We start from the raw sequence: 15,621 nt of genomic DNA on the forward strand, positions 1-15,621 counted from the left end.
ACGTCGTAAAATACAACACCTTCAAATTTCAAAATAATAGAAGCAGAAGCAAAATACTAACACACCATCGAACAACATCATCGAATTGGAATTGGAAACGGAATGGCCGTCAAGCAGTCAGACACAGATACAGTCGGTAAAAAAAAAGGATACACGTTTGTCGAAAACAATGATGAAATACATTACTCATTCAAGAAAAGGTAAATGCTCACTGAGTACATGACCAAGCAAGAACACCGGCGCCGCATGAGAACATCATATTCAGAAATTTCACAGATCAGTGAAATTAAGATTATGGGAGATAGAAAACAAATTGTGCCAGAGGAAAGGTTTAACATAAGTTTTTGACCTTAGAAATTTCCATGCTCGTGTAAAAAGAAACTTTCGATCCTCAACATTCCTCGCAGAAAACAGTGTCATCATCCTCAATCCAGGATCAATTCTGGATAGTTGAAAGAAGCAGTAAATTATCTTGCTTAATCGATAATCTACTGCGAATGTGGATTTTCTTCAGATGGTTACACAGCATGTAAGCCAATTATGTGTGAACGCACTACTATCTGTAAATGACAGTATAAAAATATCCCGGGCCTGATATTACTATTTTCGAGCTTAGTGACCATGGCAGACAACGTCTGCAAGCAAGACTGTTCGTCTCATGCTAAAGATGTAGGAAGAACGTCAAGTATCAAAAATGTCGAAGTAATCTACATCTAAAATTTCAAGTATTAAGACCGAAAATTGGCGGAGGAGTTTGGTAAAGTTTTAAAAGGTCAAATCGTTTGAATTTGACACCTTGACAGGCAAATTTCTGGCCGAAAACAAATTAAAAAGATTTTCCCAAATCTTAATACCCCTTATGTATAAATATCGAGTTTATAGACTGAAAATTGAGTAATTTGGTAGGGAAGTGTACACACACACATCAGAAACACACAGAGACAATTTCACTTGAAAATGATTACATATAATGATAGAAGGTGTATCAAGACACAGGAATGGATATGTTTGATCTGGCAGAACGGTGGTTCATTTAAATTGTGGGGTCTGCGTTCGCGCCTGGTCCACAAAGTATGGAAATAAAAAAGTTCAAAATTAAAAAAAAAAAACGTTTACAAGTGTTTTTGATATAGATGTACATAAGTAAGTATGTTTCAACTTAAATAGGGATGGTATAATAAAATTGTGGGGTCTGCGTTCGCGCCTGGCCTCCATATAATGGAAATAGGCCCAAACTTTAATAAAGACTTTTCAGATCTATCTGCGTAAGTATACTTTGATAATTATGTTTCAGTTTGAAGAAATATGGTATAATAAAATTATAGGGTGTTCGTTCGCGCCTGACCTCCATAGAATGGAAATATGTCACAAAGTTTAACAAGGTCTTTTTAATATAGATCCACAGAATATTGTGATAAGTGTTTCAGTGTGAACAGGTATGGTATAATAAATTATGGGGTTTATCTATTTTATTTTTACTTTCATCATAGTTTTTTTTTGGTTTTGATACTCCCAAATTCGAAGCTATCTCTTTACAACCCTTCATTTCCATAACCTATCATATTTTCATAAATCAGAGTCCATTTTCTGTAGGCTGTTTTTGAACCCAAACAACGACGGTTACTTTTGCTAGTATATATATAATTATTATATGTATTCAATCGAGTATACTGTACAAATTAATTTATTCTTGTTATATTCGCAGTAATATTATTATATGCATTTACGTAATTATAATGTACCAATAAATTTCATGTTTGCTTCATCATTTATGATATTATAATATTTCTATGAAATATTTATATGAAAATAATTGTGACATTTTTATACTTAATATAATGTACGTATAGTATGTGTGACTTTATTTTATTAATTTCATGGAATTCTATTTATTATTATTTCGTATTTAAGTAATTATTGCATTTTTTTACTTTATTCATGTATTTACATTCGACATAATCTATATAATGTCTGATTTAAACTAAATAAAACATATTTTTCTGATTTATATTATAATAAGAAAACAATAATCGTTATTGTTATAATGACAACATTTATTTGTACTTTACTGACTTTATATTGTTCTTGTGATTTTAATTTTTTCGAACGATGTACATTTCTTTTTTTAAATACAATGACTTAAAATTAATTTAGTTAATAACCGATTTTTGCAAAACTTATTTACAAAATTTATATCAAGAAATTGAGAAGTGTATTGATATACTTAGATAATGTTGCATTTTCCTTCTATATATTTATTCGATTTAATGTATTTCCCGTGTCAAAATATTTAAATAAATGTGATAATATTTTTTATAATGCAAATGTATAAATATTTAAAAACATAAAAAGAGCAACAAAATGCCAATTACATTGTAATTAATGCATAATGCACCTGTACTTTATTGTCAATAAATATTTTTTTTATTATAGTACTGTACTTACAATAACTCTTATCCCTGAATGGCTTCCGGGCCTTGATAAGTGGTGACCACCTTGTAAAAAATAGTAACTTCCTTTTAAAAGTTTAATATTAATCAATATTTACGGTAAATAAATTGCCAGTTAAACATTTTGTTGAACGTCAGTTTATGCAGAAATAATTTTCTTAATTATATTTACAAACACCATAAACAAAAAAAATCAATTATAATATATTAGCCATTTATAAAACATACTTAAATTCACACATAAATGTAGCAAATAATGAAATATTTACAACAAATTAAAATGTTTAAGATATATTGATTCATACTAGTGCCGTATTTGGCCTTCAGTATATGAGGTTACAATCCTATACAAAATTGAGGTAATAGTTCGCTTTAAAGTAGAAAGACCACTAATTTTCTATCTATTTATTTACTTTTTTAATTCAATTTACATCCCAAACAAAGCACAGTGCCACTTTGAATTAGGGGCCTTCTATCGAGGACATAGGTTGCAGGGATATTATGAAGGGAGATGAGTACCAAGCTACCTGTTCACATTACACTTGAACTTCTGCATGTCAGTATAGTTAGGGAAGCAGAATCCCGGAGTCCAAAGTCTAGCAGATCTGCGGAATAAACTATTGGAGTAGAAATCCTTCTTACTCCTAAGGATCTCTACTGTGTAGGGGTGGGATTTAGCTGCTTGTCGGGTTTGTCGGGGGTATTCACGTCTAGGGGATACAAGTGATTGTACTTCGTCAGAGCATTCACCATTAAAGTACTTGTAGATCAGGCAGAGGATGCAGCATTTCGTCGATGGGACAGAGGCATAAGCTTAGATGATAGTTCAGGACCTATCAGGTTGGCGACTCTGTTTTGAACCCTGTCCGAGAGCGAGAGATAACTAGTAGATGCACCAGCCCAAATGAGACAACAGTACTCCATACATGGGCGAATGGTGGCTTTATAGGGGTACAGGATACTTTCAGGCGTAAGTAGTTTTCTAGCACGGTAAAGATAGCCCATCTTCTTCGCAGTACCCTTGGCAATGCTCTCAATGTATCTATTCCAGTTCATGTTCCCTGTAAACGTTAGATTGGGGAGTTTAAAAGAACTACTTTCAGGTAATGCGCTCATGGCGAAGAGAAGCTTTCTTGTAATTATTGAAGGAAACAAGCTTAGTCTTAGCAGAATTGAATGTGGCAATCCATTTTTCCCTATTCCAGTATAGATTTGAGGTCAACCTCTAGTGTTTCTGCTATTTCCTTAGATATGTATTGATTTGCTTTCCCCTCGTGCCTATTATTGAGAATGGTCTCATCAGCAAATATACCCATCTCCGAAACAATTTTATCAGAGACGTAATTTATGAATATCAGGAATAATAAAGGTCCAAGGATAGACCCCTGAGGTACTTCTGCATTTAAATCATATTGTTTTGATGTGCGACCGTCGATGACAACCTGGATTCTTCTCTTACTTAGGAAGGATTGGAGTACATTATGTATTCTTCCTGTGATACCCTATGATCTAATTTTCATTAGAAGACCATCGTGACATGCCCTGTCAAAAATCTTACATATATCGAAAGCTACCGCTCTACCCTTCTCGCTTTTTTCTAATGAACTGTATATTCGTTCAGAGATTACAGTTAGGATATCTGCTGTGGAACAGGCTTGCCTAAATCCGTATTGGTTGTCGCTCAGGAGTTTAGCAGCTATAAGGCGAGGGACTAGAACTAGATTAATTAAGGACTCAAATATTTTGGCGAAATGCGGGAGAAAGCTAATGGGCGATAATTTAATGCGTCAGTTCTCTCGTCAGAATTCTTGAAAACTGGTACCACAGAAGCGGTTTTCCAGCATTAAGGAAATAAAGATTCGTTAAGGCATTTGTTCAAAAGTTAGGAGAGAACTGGAGCAACCTAGCGGAGCATGTTTTTAAAGAGCACAGCCGGAGTGAATCGTGCCCACATGCTTTTTATGATGTTAGATTGTTTATGAAACCATGCAGCTGAGAAGGGGTGATTTTCAAATCGACATCTGTCCGCAAAGGAAAGTCGGTGAGGGAGTGGTGTGACGAGTCTGATGTGGAGTTTGTGGCAAACCGACTGGCAGATAGGTTACCCTTCTCGGTTGCCGTAAAAACAACCTCATGATTGTTTGATAGTGGGGGAATCGTTGACTGCCCATTATTTACTACACATTTATTACATTTAAATTGGATATATGGTATGTATTTGCCATTTGTTTATATTTTTAAAAAATGCCAACAATGTTGGACATTTTTTAAAAATAATGACATTATGGGAAATATTAGTACTGTCGCTGACAATATTTTACTTGTCATTATTATTTATTACTATATAAGCATGATGACCAAGATCGGCGCAATTCAAAATGCGCATAATAGCTGCGTTTTAATTGAAATGTATACATATATATATATATATATATATATATATATATATATATATATATATATATATATATATGATTACTTCATTTGATCACATAAATTAATATACGAAGATATAATTTATGCGAAATTTTTCCAGTATTTTCTTCAACAGCGCTCAATATATAGGAAGAGCTAGCTAGTAAGTTATGAAAAATATATATATGGCAATAAAGCTACAGAGAATATTCCGCGTTTCGTTCTCGTGAGAATACCTCAGACACAGAATATTCGGCGTTTTATTCTCGTGAGAATTCGACAGCCTGAAGAATTCTAACGAGAATGAAACGCCGAATATTCTGTGTAGCTTAATTGCCATATATATATATATTTATAACTCACTAGATAGCTCCACCTATGTCTTGAGAACTGTTGGAGTAAATACTGAAAAAAAAATCGCATAAAATTATATCTTCGTATGTTAATTTATGTGATAAAATGAAGTAATAATGTATATGCCATATATATTTTCATAACTTACTATATATATATATATATATATATATATAATATATATATATCATATACTATATATATCATATACTATATATATCATATACTATATATACATATATATATATATATATATATATATATATATTATAAAATTATAATTTCGGCATTAATTCACAAGGGAGTGTAATTTTCAAATAGAAATCTATTTATTTGAACACACAAATATATCAATTCAGTAGGAAAATTCTAGCGACCTTTTCAAGTAATAAGAAATTTGTTGACATTCGTTACAAGATTCCAGTACTAATGAGTCAGTTTGGAACAAATCTTTTAATTGTTGGCGCCATCAGTAATAAAAATATTTCTTTTTTTTTTCGATTAAGTATGTATATGTATATACACAAAAAGCGTTATGAAACTGAATATAAACATTGCATTTAACTTTCTAGATTCCGGCAAGTTTGCAGCTCACGACGTTCTGCACGTTAAGCAAACGGGATAACCAGTATGTGACAGAACCTTAATGAGTGCTTCATATTGTACATGCAATTATTATTATTGCAGATTATACGTCGCAAGTTTTCACGTGCATGGAAAATATTATGAACCAACATTGCAAAAAGGCATTGTCTTTTAAAGATCGATATTAGATAAAGTATATAAAATAATTACTTAAATGAATAAAAAAAAACACGAGAAGTATTATAATCGCTATTCCAAAAGAATTCCTTAAATATTTGGTGAGGAAATTAAAAAATCAAATTGTTTTTATATATTATACATGAACTTTCATTACGTAATAGCAGTCATCGCAAGTAAAAGCTTCTACACAACATTTTGTTGTTTCGCAGTTTACTGCTCAATTAAGAAGTGAACTTAGCTTCTACTCAACATTTTGTTCAGTCTCGCAGCTTCCTGTTCGACTAATTTTATATTTTTAAATTTCAGTCGCAATACGAGCATGTACAAAAACGAATTCCTATTAAATAGACGTCGCTATTGTAAGTAAATGTGTAACCAGTTTAAGCATGGCTGATCACAAAAAGAGTATCGCTTCATTCTCAAATTATTCGTTATATTACAGAAAGAACATGGAATACCCATGCGCATGTGCTCATATCTATACTCCCACAAAATCCTGACTATCCCAAAATGAATTCCTTTTATCGCGTGCGTATTTCTCTGCGTCATTAGTGTTCGTTATTTTTCCTCTTGTTTAACTAAATGCACGTGACCAAATCAGTGTGCTCTCAAAGAATGTTGTTCCTGGGTGAAGATACGAGAACGCCGCAGGTGCGAACGCAAGTACCAATCAGTGTTATTCCAGATAACTGCGATTACAACTCGAGCATCTGCGTCTCTTTATTATAAACGTACTTTGTCAGTTGCTTTCATCTTTCGTGTTCGCCGTTTTTTTCCAAAAGTGTGTGGGGAACACGTTTATCAACTACTGTTTTTCTGGCATTTATCTGCTAAACTTCTCAATTCCTCAATGCTGTCATATGAGTGTCATGTCTGCAATATACGTCGCTAATGCGTTCTTTGATTTGCTAAGCGACAATTACCTTTCACATCGCCGTAGTCGGAAGAGATTAAAATACTTTTGAAATGAAAATGACATTGTCCCCAGATGCTCACTATTGCTGAAGTGATCGTAATGTTTCATTTCTTTGGTTGGTATGGGATCCACATGACTAGTTTATCTTGATTATGTTATTAAGGTTAAAGCCCATAACTAGCTAGCACAGAACATCATGTCGCATCCATCAGAAACGTCACAATATAAATAGATTCTTACTTGAAAGAATAACAGACTCTACAAGATAATGAACAAAGTACAAATATACTGCAACTGAAAAGCAATAATAAGTTGACAAATATTATGCATTATTGGGATAATTGTTCTCACAACGTTAGGGCCGATGTAATTTCCAATACCTACGACACTATTGTTTGATTCTTTCGCAATCATCAGTGCAGGAAGTAAGATTTTCGTTGGTCGAAGGATTCGAGCCCCGCTGCGAAGAATCCCTTTACTCCATTTGCACGGAACTATATCTTATGCCATCTTAAACCGCCCCTGAGTATTAAGAGAAATCACATGGTCATAAGGCGCAACGTTATTAAGACGATCTATAGTGATCTAGCGACCGAAAGTCGCGATCTCGCACGAGGACAAGATTGGCGCTACTCTTTCCAGCCAGTGCTTAACTTTCATAAAGGAGCGAAATAAGTATACGAGGTGCTTTAAATAAGTGTATAGACTTTTTGCAGGCATTTAAAATTGTCGTAGACTCTTGAAAATTAAGTAGGCTACTTACTATATATCTTATGAGATGACTGACCAATTTTTATGATTCCAGGTTTACATATACACCTACAACAGGAATTGGAATACATTGGAAGCCTGATTGACCCAGCTGCTGGTGGATTTAAAAAATGCAATCTGGACATGAGGGCACTTTCGAAGAACGATATGCAATTAAATTGTTGGAAAAAATGCCACATAAACGCTTCAGACTGTTGTTAGTCTATTTTGCATGAATAAGGAATCAAGTGTTGAATGGCATAGGAGTTTAAAGGGGGGAAGGTAATCTGAGAGTGAAGATGAGAGGTGTGAGAGAAGTAAAAAAAACAGTCAGAACACCAGAGTTGATTTTTTTAAAGAAAGAATTTCATGAATAAGGATCGTCGTCCTGTCTATAGAGACAATAAGTGCAGAGTTTGATGTCAGTGTGGGAATTGTTTACACAATTATTTGCGAGGAACTGAAGATACGGGGGATTTGCACGAAGTTTGTTGCTAGGGTACTCAAAGAATATCAGGAAGAATGTATTGTATATGGATGAGTATAAATCTCTCTTTCTTGGGCTGAGCACATTGGGAAATGATATACAAACTGCCATTAGCGTATTAAGCAAATCGAGCTTAGGCATTGTGATTAGTTCAACAAAATAATATTACAAAAATTTGACGATGTCATCTATTTCAATAAAATAGCAAAAATCTAATGTATAAAATGCTATATGTCTGTCCGTCTTCATATCTTCAAACTCCAGCTCTCCCTAAACTAAATCACGCAGATCGGCGCTAGTGGCCGCAAATGACGGATTTTTTGGGGAGGGCGGGGGGTGGGTCTTCAGCCGGTTAAAATATTTTTAAGGAGTTTAAATTCAGTCAAAATTGAAAAATCATTACCCAGTTTATATATTCATCTTAGTTTTTTTTTTTTTTTTAATCTTACATTTTTCATCAGTTTGTATGTGTATCATGTCGGTAGCGTGGTATGTCACCGACTCTGAACGGTATCTTTTGTTTTCGGTTTCAATCATGTCACCCAAGTACATATTTTTACTTTTGAAATCGCGACTTTATAATAATATATACGTAATCTTGATAAATTAAAATATATTTAAGCTTATTTTACTACCAGGCAAAGCCGGGCACCCGCTAGTAATATATACCAAATCTGGACAAATTAAATATTATATTCAATCGTATATACGGTCAGACAAAGCCGGGTGCCTCCATGCTAGATTATATATATATATATATATATATATATATATATATATATATACAGAAATAAAGAGAGATTGATAGTCAGACTGACAGAAAGAGAGAGAGAGAGAGTAACAGATAGATAAATAAATAGATAGATAGATAGATAATGTGGCAGTCTATTACTATTTCCTTAGCGAGATAATTTTTGTTAACAAATCCTGCATAATTTGAAAGCACTGCCAACTTCTTTGAACCTTAAAAAACGTTTCATCAAATTTCTAGTTGCAACCGAGGTTATTTTCATATATTTCCAAGGATCGTCGGCGTTTTCCTTTCCAGTTATATACCAGGCTGTCGAAGCAATTTCTTTTCAATAATATTTTCGCTACTAGCGTTAGATTAGGACAATGCAACAAGTACATGGTGTTACACACACGATGAAAAGTGTACTCGTTAAACATTAAGCGAACTCATTTTTGGTTTGAGGAGAGCGTAAGGCGAAAAATAATAAAATGGTTGGGTCGTCATTTTTTTTTTTTTTTTTTTTTTGCAAAATACAGCAGTGAACTAACTTGACCAGTGTCAAAGGCAATGCCTGTAATCATTTAACCTGTAATCTTACGGTGAAAGAAAAAATGCACTGAGTAAAATGCAATAATTGGACCTCAGGCTATTGTCGAATCGAGGTATTGCACTCGTGTAGTAGTTAACTCTTTGTGATAGGAGAATGATAAATGCTCGCATGAAGTTCGAGCAGCAGCCATACACATTTGAGAAGTTCATTAATAACCATACCCACATTTATATTTACCGTACACCACACCCAAAATTTCATACACAGGTAGATAAATAAGATAATCAGGTTGTAGTATTTGTTGTTTTCACGGTCATATTCACTCCACATTAGAACAACTGACCTTTTGTTTTAATTAGCTTTCACGTGGAAGAGCAAATAAATCATGGTTAACTATCTTCGTGAATATCGCTTTCTCTCTCTCCATCTCTGTACATACATGCACCGATTCTCGTTAGATCATCGAAGTTAAGCAACAATGAGTCTCGTCATTACGAGATAGGTGACCAGTTGAAAATGATAGATATTGTATGTGCTGCGCCGGGACGTACAAATTCCAAGTTTGTGTCTGGGAGGGTGTTTAAAGAGAACTAGGGCAAATGTATTTTCAGTCTTCATAAAGACATACATCTAAAAAAAAAAGCTCTCATATAAAACCAAAGATCTAGTGTGTGCTCTTTCCGTGACATTCAGTTTCAACAACTAAGATTATCACTATAAAAATTTATTTGAGGGTTTTTTATGACAATTCAGCTAATGCATGAAATATAAACGGTAAAATGAACGTCAGAATTCACACACATATATATATATATATATATATATATATATATATTATATATATTTCAAGCAAATATTATTAAATGCAACGAAGACACTTTACTTTATGATTCTTTTCTTTAATTTTTTGATTTTCCGTATAATCTTTTTTATATCAAAACCAAAAATATTAATAAAAGTTTCATAATTGTTGATGTTACGAGCGCTTTCGATTCGTCCACGAATCATCATCAGGTGTTGAAGTAAAAGTGCGAAGGAGCGAAAATGAGAATTAAAAGTGAAAACTAAAATATACAGTGAACAGCGTTAGGAGATGATACGTTAAAATATATAGAGTCGATGAAAAGTCGATTAAAAATATAGATCGATTAAAAATTCGAGTATTAAAATCAGCAAGTTCGTGGACACTACGAACTGCACAAGACATTTTAGAACGTTGCTGCTTTTTAATCGACTTTTCATCGACTCTATACATTCCAACAAATCTTTCTACTTCTTTCGATAACCATTGCAAATTATTTTTGTGTTATAGCAATAGCCATTAACCATTAATATCGCGCTAGCAACGAGGGTTGATCTCTCAAATTTGAGTGACAACAATCTCACCAAGGTTCCAGAACTCTTGTACCCTTCCAGTGGTTGGTGGATTCCTTTTATCGGGCTTTCCATCTTCCTCGACCCTACACGGCAGTTTTGTGTGATAACCACTGAAGCTGGTGTCAGTATATGCATATGTTTATTAATTTGTGCATTAGGATGGTGTGGTGAGGGAGTTGTTTTATTATAATTTTTGTCTGGTTTCACTTTGGGATGTATTTTTTTCTATTTAAAATTGGTTATCCTCATTAAGCATGTACTTTGGTTTCAGCACACAAGGATTTTCCTCAATATTTAGACTGTTCCATTCGTTGTCGTTTCTTATAACGTCTGCCTATTTCTATTTGATACAAATCTCTTTTAGTTTTTCGTCTCAGTTTTTGTTGTTTTTCTTCTTTTTCTTCTTTCTCTTATTGTTATTTTATTAAGAAGTCATCAAAAAATTCTCTAGAGAATAACCGTTATATCAGTGCCAGTGATGATTGAAGGCAGAATTTGACTACTTAAGTTAGCAGCTAAGCAGGAATTTGTTTAAATTGGCCTTGAAAGAAACTATGTTGTAGTTACTTGGGCAGCAGCATACGGAGGATATAGGAAATAAACTTTCCTCGTGAAACTTTTATTTAATTGTACGCCCAGCTCGGAAAATAGTAACTGTTGGCAGTAGTCATAGCTTGGTAAGGTTTTGTTGTAAATGTTTTGTACCAGGAAGACCATTAAATGAAGCTCAGCTAAGCAACTGTTATGAAAAAAGGATAGAATGGGAAAGGACTAACAAGGCTTATTCCGTGATAAAAAAGTAATATATAGGAGAAAGGATAAGGGGTCATTATCATTATTATTATTATTATTATTATTATTAGTAGTAGTAGTAGTAGTAGTAGTAGTAGTAGTAGTAGTATTTACGTGAATTTTACTCTGATCATGAGAAAATGGGTGCGGATTTGGATATAAAAGGTGATGTATATGGAAGAGTTCTCTACATATACTCATATTGTTTGTGGTTGTTTACGACTTCGTGCCACCAGATTGCCGGTCCAGGAGAGTTGCGATTGAAGATCAAACAACATTTGCTGCCAACATGCTGATTAGACTGCCGGAAACCATTATTCCTATTATTATTGGCTCACGAGGAACTTTCACACAGGTCATAAAGGATCTCCTTGAAAACAGCCTGTGGTGTTCTCTGGAAGCTGAGTGACAACAAGTCTCTCAGTTTTCCAGTGCTCTCCACCTCTTTTTATATCATTTGCAGATGAATTTGCATTATCGCAAAAGCTGTCCACCGTCGATCTCTCTCTAGCAGCAGCCATTGGTCTCTGCTGGAATTTGAGTGGTAATAAGCATCCGCAAGTTCCCAGTTCTCTTCGCACTTACCCAGCGGAGGTCTGGTCAGTGCTCTCTCCTCGGTCTTTCTGTCCTTTTTTACCCTTCTCAACTATTTGTCATCATTTTTGTGGGGAAGGGGTGGTGATTGGGCAAAGGAAGATGATAGGGAGGGATGAGGGAGGGATAGATAACTTATGGATATGTATCTTCAATTTTCTTGGTTCCTTGTAACGCTTATTCATATTTTGTCTCTAAAGCAGTTTTTCTGTGGCTTATGTGTATTAGTCCCCGCATTCATAGCTTTTTCTCTACTATTTCAGCTGTTTTCCTTATTGTTATTCGTTGTATATTTTCAATCGTTCCTCTGGTTTCAGTTTCGATGCTACTAGGTAATATCTTGATTTGTTTATCATCCATATCCCTTTAAGTTCTCTGGCTTGTTCTGTGTATTATTATTATTATTATTATTATTATTATTATTATTATTATTATTATTATTATTATTATTATTATTCAACTGAATTTGATAAAACGACGAGATAATATGGCGCTATATCCTGAAGCCATATCGTATGGCAATTTGTAAAGGAAATAAACAGCAAATAACCACGATAGCTGCATTATGTTAATGAAGATAAAATCACGCGAGGACTTGAATTGAACCGGGTATGCTAAGGGTCATTTGATTATACGACTTCATTTACGTTACTTTTTGAGTTGTACGTTATGGAAGAAGTAAACTATAGGGTTCATTCAGTCGACAGTGGGCCGAGTAGAAAAAGGAAAACTTGTGCTCGAGGGTAACGCAAGAAGGCGCTGATTTAGTGAGATGTTTGAATAGCAAAAATATAGGCCTGGTACCTCGCGGTCACAGATAGAATGAAAAGAAGAAAACAAATCCATGTAACTGTCTCCATATGTATTCTGTAAGAGTTTACGTTATATATATATATATATATATATATATATATATATATATATACATATATACATATATATATATATATATATACGTATATATACATATATATATATATATATATGTATATTTATACACGAGGGGCGTGCAATAAGTAATGCCACTGGTCCACTCCCAGTTGTTAGATCTAGCTGAAATTTTGCATGTACAATGATATATCTCTACGGGTTATGTGGCAAATTACAGCTCTGAAGTAATTGTGGTTTCTATTTTACTGGTGTTTGAACTGAGTCAGGTGTGAAATGGAGCCTGTTGAATGTCGAGCAGTGATCCGGTGTTTGTATTTGAAAGGATGCACACCACAGGAGACTTTTGATGAAATGAAAGAAACTTATGGCGATAATGCCCCATCATATGACCTTGTAAAACGCTGGCATCGTGAATTCAAACATGGCCAGAAGTCTGTGAAAACAGCTCCCAGACCTGGTCACCCCCCCTCACTTCTGCCATGGATGAGGCATCTGTCCGTCAAGTTGAGGCTGCTATTTTGGAAGATCAGCGCATTACTATTCGACCAATAGCCCAAGATGTCAAGATTAGTACAGGGTCTGTGGAAACTATCATTCATGACCATTTGCATGCGCATAAAGTGTCTTCCAGATGGATTCCCAGGTTGCTCACACCATTCCAGAAGCGAGAACGCGTCGAGTGCTCGAGGATGAATTTGGAGATGTGCCAAGAAGATGAGTCAAAGTTTTTCAAAAGACTGGTTACACAGGATGAAACCTTGGTCCAGAGGCCAAAAAGATGAGTCAAAGTTTTTTCAAAATACTGATTGCACAGGATGAAACCTGGATCCAGAGACCAAAGCCCAGTAAATGCAGTGGAAGCACTTGGACTCACCACCTCCAAAGAAGGCAAGGCTGCAGCCCTCCGCTAGCAAGTCATGCTCACAGTCTTCTGGGACCAGGACGGAGTAGTGATGACAGATTTCCTGCCAAAGGGTACCACAATTACAGGAGTCTATTATGCTTCACTTTTGAGAAAATTAAGGGAAGCTATCAAAATCAAGAGGCGGGCAAGATCAGCAAAGGTACCCTCCTCATGCAGGACATCGTTCCGGTCCAGAACCCTCATGTCGCTGGATCAGAAGCACGGGCATGTGGTTATGAAATCCATCCCCATCCTCCCTACTCTCCTGACCTTGCATCCTCTGACTTTCACCTCTTCCTAGCCATGAAGTGGTTTTTGAAAGGAAAGCGTTTCCCAGATGATGCAGCCTTGAATTCTGAAGTCACGTCGAAGTTTGAGGACCAGAGCTGCATTAAACGATGGGAGAAATGCATAGCTCTGGGTGGTTTCTATGTAGTGAAAGACTAATAACTATACTAAGGTGCGTTGCTCTACTGCTATGAGAAGTGGGTCAAGGTCATTACTTATTGCACGCCCCTCGTATATATATATATATATATATATATATATATATATATATATATATATATATATATATATATATAGTGGGGCACGGCGGCTATGCCCGGTCGTAAAATACGTTTAAACGTGATATTTAAATTTTTCCAGATTTCGTATATAATATTATAAACTCGTGATTTCGAAAGTAAAAATGAAAAGTATTCGGGTGCCATCAACTAGAATCGAAACCGAAAACAAAGCTAAAGCGTTCAATGTTGGTGACGTTACCAGAGTGGCACGTATATGAACTGGTTAAAAATTAAAAAATAAAATTAAAGATGAATGTACAAAATGTATAACGATTTTTTTTTAAAGTTTGACCAATTTTCGACGCTTTAAATATTATTTTTATTGATTAAAGATCCATAAAAAAAACGGCCCATAAAGAATCCAATCATTTGTGGCCCCTAGCGCTGCTCTGCGACTTTTTGTTGCGAAGGAGATAGAGTTTGAAAATAAGGAAACATACAGACTTATAGCTGTTTGGGATCGGAATTGGGAATCGGAAAAATCGGAACTTTTAGGGGTATCGGGATCGGTATTGGAATCGGTATCGCAATCGGAGAAATCTCAGTGTCATTTCCAATTTCAAAACGATTCTTTTATTTTTCCATGGAAATTATAACAAAAAAAAACACAGATGTATTTTATTTTTTACCAGAAGATTATTTATTCATAACATAAAACTAAGAGACACAGAACAAACATTTTTGGGTTCAATTGAATTATTTTATCGTTAAATTATGGCAAGTAAAGTAAATAATCAAGAGTCCATCTACTTTTATTACCTTAGGAAACCCTTTGAAATGTCCACACTTATTTTAGGACCTAGATGATAAAAGTCAACACGTTTTCCTCTCAGAGTTCACAGTTAAATTAAAAGAGTTAAGCCGCTCCTGATTTTTTTTGTATTTATTCTAAATTCTTCTTGCACCGACATGGTCTCGTGTTGTTTAGAGTGCTCATCTTTGTAATAATCATATGGTTTATTGCCTTTTTTCTAAGAGTGAAAACCGATAAAATTATCATAATCAACATCTGAGATGAAATAAATAAAACTACCTTAAGGATGAACGTTTAGAAATTTATCAAATTATAAACAA

Source organism: Euprymna scolopes, chromosome 19 (assembly GCF_053919585.1).
Source record: "Euprymna scolopes isolate OS-2025 chromosome 19, ASM5391958v1, whole genome shotgun sequence".
Taxonomy (NCBI): Eukaryota; Metazoa; Mollusca; class Cephalopoda; order Sepiida; family Sepiolidae; genus Euprymna; species Euprymna scolopes.